This window comes from Eriocheir sinensis, unplaced genomic scaffold (genome assembly GCF_024679095.1).
Source record: "Eriocheir sinensis breed Jianghai 21 unplaced genomic scaffold, ASM2467909v1 Scaffold1086, whole genome shotgun sequence".
NCBI lineage: Eukaryota > Metazoa > Arthropoda > Malacostraca > Decapoda > Varunidae > Eriocheir > Eriocheir sinensis.
This window is the reverse complement of record NW_026110392.1, coordinates 102,501-107,500: the sequence shown is the minus strand read 5'-3', so window position 1 is coordinate 107,500 and position 5,000 is coordinate 102,501.

Here is a 5,000-nt window from a genome sequence, read left to right as displayed (position 1 = left end):
CCATCCCCTTCCACGGCGTCCAATCCCCCCCATGTAATCTCCTTTTTAATCCCTTCGAATCTAATCTTACCTCCATCAATCCCCCTTTCTGTCCCAACTGGAGGAAAGGGGAGCCATTCAACTACCCCCTGAGCTCCTCCTCCTCCTCTTCCTCCTCCTCCTTCCTGAGAAATAACGAAAAGAGGAGGAGAGGAACAGAGAGAGAGAGAGAGAGAGAGAGAGAGAGAGAGAGAGAGAGAGAGAGAGAGAGAGAATTTCCTTTTAAATACCTCACATTCCGAAGGGTACAATTTATGTGATCATCAGAGAGAGAGAGAGAGAGAGAGAGAGAGAGAGAGAGAGAGAGAGAGAGAGAGAGAGAGAGAGGGGGGGGGGGGAGGATGGATGGAAGAAAGCAAAAAGGAAAGGAAAAGAGAGAGAGAGAGAGAGAGAGAGAGAGAGAGAGAGAGAGAGAGAGAGAGAGAGAGAGAGAGAGAGAGAGAGAGAGAGAGAGAGAGAGAGAGAGAGAGAGAGAGATTTACATAGAAAATCAGACCACACAGACCCCATGGTCCAGATTTGGTGGTCTGTCCTTAAACCTAAGTGATTTTACATTAATCAGAAGACTCCAAAACGTTGCATTTCTACTCTAGTTGATATTAAGTTGAAGGAAGTGACGGTCGAGCTTATTTTTGAAGGAGTCAATCGTGTTACACTGGACCACTGATGGTGGAAGCTTATTCCATTCTCGCACCACAACGTTGGTGAAGAAAAATTTGGTGCAATCTGAATTTACTTGTCTACATCTGAGTTTTACGCCATTGTTCCTCGTGCGCAGACTGTCATCGATCATAAACAATGTTGATCTGTCTACATTCGTGAAACCATTAAGTATTTTAAAACATTCGATCAATTTTCCTCGGAGGCGACGTTTCTCAAGAGAGAACATGTTAAGGATAGAAAGCCTTTCTTCGTAGGATTTGTTGCGCAAGGAAGGGATCATTTTCGTTGCCCGACGCTGAACACCTTCTAATTTAGCAATATCCTTAGCATGGTGGGGGGACCAAAACTGTACCGCATATTCCAAGTGGGGTCTGACTAAACTGTTGTAGAGCGAGTATTACATCTTTATTCTTGAATACAAAGTTTCTTTTAATGAAGCCCAACATTCTGTTCGCTTTATTTGCTGCATCGATGCATTGCTGTGAGAATTTGAGGTTTGACGCGATTTTGACCCCCAAGTCTTTGACGCATTGAACGCTTTTGAGTTTAACGCCGCGCATTTCGTATTCGAACTTCTTATTCCTCGTTCCAACTTGAAGGACCTGGCACTTGTCTACGTTAAAGGGCATCTCCCATCTATCCGACCAAGCTGAAATTTTGTGCAAATCCTCTTGGAGGCTTTGCCTGTCTTCGTCAGTGAGAACCGAGTTACCAATCTTTGTGTCGTCTGCAAATTTACTAATGCGGTTATTGAGTCCAACATCCACGTCGTTGATGTAAATAATGAAGAGCACTGGGCCAAGGACCGAGCCCTGAGGGACGCCACTAGTGACAGGCGCCCACTCTGAGTTAAATCCGTCAATCACTACTCTTTGTTGTCTGTTGCTCAACCAATTCGCGATCCATTGGTTTACTTGACCGTCAATACCTATTTGCTTTAATTTGTAAAGTAATTTATGATGCGACTTTATCAAACGCTTTCTGAAATCAAGATAGACTACGTCCAGTGATTTGGTTACGTCATAAACAGTGAAGAGGTCGTTATAAAAGGTTAATAGGTTTGATAGGCAGGATCTTTGTTTCGGAAGCCATGTTGTGAGTCCCCAATCAATGAGTGGCTTTCAAGGTAACTCACAATTTTGTCTCTAATTATGCCCTCAAGTAGCTTACCTACAACCGAAGTTAGACTAATGGGCCTGTAATTACCTGGTACTTTTTTGTCTCCTTTCTTGAAAATCGGTGTCACGTTAGCCTTTTTCCAATCTGAAGGGACGATGCCTTGTCGCAAGGACATATTGAATACGGTTGTGAGGGAGGAGGAGAGTATTTCGCTCTTCGTTTCTTTCAGCAGAGTTGGATATACTTTGTCAGGTCCAGGACTTTTATTTGTTTTAAGTGAATGGAGAGCTTTAAGGACTTCATCGGTTGTTATTTCAAAATTAGGCAATGCATGCTCGAGATTTACAATAGTACTGGTGTTGGTGGTAGCGAGAGGAAGACTGTTAGTATTAAACACCGAGGAAAAGTAATTGTTTAAGAGGTTTGCAATGTGTTGGCTGTCAGTCACTAGTGCACCGTCGCTGTTTGTTAAAGGTCCAATACCACTTTTGATCGCCTTTCTGTTGTTTATGTAACTGAAGAAAGATTTCGGGTTATTTTTACAGTTGGCTGCAATATTTTCTTCATATCTACGCTTTGCCTGACCTACTAGTCTTTTTACTCGTCGCCTGGCATCATTATAGAGTCTAATGTTCTCGGGCGTGCTTTGTTCTTTCTTTAACCTGTAAAACAATTTTCTCTCATTGACTGATTGTTTAATTTCGCTATTAAACCACGGTGGGCTTTTATTAGTGTTAATTCGCTTCTCGCACAAGGGGACGAATGTGTTCTGCTGAGTGAGTAAGTGATTTTAAGGCTTAGCCAGGCTTCCTCTACGTTGCCGTCATCTGATAGTTGTATTTCTGTTAGTTTTGTCGGATTTCTACGAAGTTAGCTCTTTGAAATTGGGCACCTTTACTTTATTTTCAGTCACTGATGATTGAGCTTTAATGTCGACGCGCACTAATTTATGATCGCAAGAACCGAGGTGTTCTCCTACCGTGACACTACTGACAAGGTTATCTTGGGTCGTTATAACAAGGTCGAGTATATTATTTTGTCGAGTTGGCTCAGAAACCATTTGGCTTAGATAATTTTCTTCTAGAAATTCGATCATTCTATGTGACTCGCCTTCTGTACCTGACAGTGTCGCCCAGTCGATATGGGGAGGTTAAAGTCTCCTAATATCAGTGAGTCGTTGTTATTAAGTGACTGCCTTAAGACGCTGTACATTTCAAGGTCGTCATCGAGTGATTGCCCGGGAGGTCTGTAGGTGACAGATATATTTAAATTGACTTTTGCAATGTTTACTAGCACGCACAAATGTTCAACGTTACTGTTTCCCGGTGTTTTGTCGGTGGGTTGCAAATAGCTTTTGACATAAAGGGCGACGCCACCGCCTCTACGGTTTACACGATCTTTGTTGAAGAGTCTGTAGCCATCTATGTTGTATTCGGAACTTAAATCAATATTTGTGGTGTCGATAAATGTTTCGGTTATAGCAATTATGTCAAAATTTTCTGTTAAAGCAAGACATCTCAGTTCATCAAATTTGTTTCTTAGGCTACGCGCATTGAAACTAAGGATTTTAAGTTATCTAGAGGCTTGGTAATATACGTGGTGGTACTTGCGGCATCACGGTTACTGGTTTGTTGCGATGCACGGCGTCTATTTACACGGGCGGGGTGGAGGGACGTGGCCGTGACTCGTTTTTTGCTCGGATGACACGCACTGCTTCGTTGAGGAGCCTTCCGAGTCTGGCTGCCCCGATGGGAGAAAGGTGCAATCCGTCCCTGTGGAAAAGTTCATTTTGTCCATAGAAATTGTCCCATGCGTTTAGGAACTCCACGTCAAGCTCCCTGCAAAGAGTCTGTAAGCGGTTGTTTAGGCTGAAGGCCTTACTGAAAAAGTCGCTCTCCGCCCAAGTCCGTGGTAGAACTCCTGAAATCAAAATGTTAGGGATTTAGTCTTATACTGCTGGATGAGCCTACGGTACTTCTCCAGGAGTTCCTCAGACCGGGTCGTGGTGACGTCGTTCGTACCTGTGTGGATAACAAACAGTGAATCATTAGTAGCCTGGGGGGAGATCTCCTCAAGAGCAGCAGTTATGTCGTCGATCCCAGCACCAGGATAGCAATAGTTCCGTCTTCGACGAGCAACTCTGCCGCAGAACTCAACGACCTGCTGGCGAATCATGGAGTCACCCACCAGGAAGGTGCTCTCCTGCTCGTCCTCCTCCTCCAGAATGGCAAACCTGTTGAAGCAATGAACAGGATAAATCGCTTGTCTGGCTGGTTTGGCTCCTCCATTCACGACGGTGAAGCCATCATGGGCGGTGCCACTCGCATCCTCCCGTTGCGTGGTGTTGTCCGCTGGTGTCGACGGTACCGCTGAGGGCAAGGGGGCGGTTGGAGAAGGGTTTGGCACCACAGCAACGTTAGCCTGGATGAATTCCTGCAAGGAGGCAACAGTGCGAGAAAGCTCTATTATTTTATTCTGACCTGCTTCCATCTTCTCTTCTTGCTCCTGCAGTCTGGTCTCGAGATGCTGCCTGGTGAGAGAAAGCTCCATTATTTTATTCTGGCCTTCTTCCATCTTCTCTTCCTGCTCCTGCAGTCTTGTCTCGAGATGCTGCCTGGACAGACACAGTCGACAGACAGCAGAACGCCCTGTAAAAAGTGAGCTGAGAAGCTACTGTTACAAGTACTGCACTTCTTAGGTGCCATCTTAGCTGAAATGAAAGAGATAAAACACAAAGTGAAGGGGATTAGGAAAGGGGTGAGGTGTGAGAGGTAGTTTAGTAATGGAGGAAAAGTGAGAGAGAGGAGGAGTAGGAAGGGATGTGAGGTGAGTAAAGAGGGGAAAGGGAGGTGTGAGATCAAGGAGGTTAGGAAATAGGTGAGGTGGGAGAGAGGAGGAGTAGGAAGGGATGTGAGGTGAGTAAAGAGGGGAAGAGAGGCGTGAGTGAGGTGTGAGATCAAGGAGGGTTAGGAAATAGGTGAGGTGGGAGAGAGGAGGAGTAGGAAGAGATGTGAGGTGAGTAAAGAGGGGAAAGAGAGGCGGTGAGTGAGGTGTGAGATCAAGGAGGGTTAGGAAATAGGTGAGGTGGGAGAGAGGAGGAGTAGGAGGGATGTGAGGTGAGTAAAGAGGGGGAAAGAGAGGCGGTGAGTGAGGTGTGTGAGATCAAGGAGGGTTAGGAA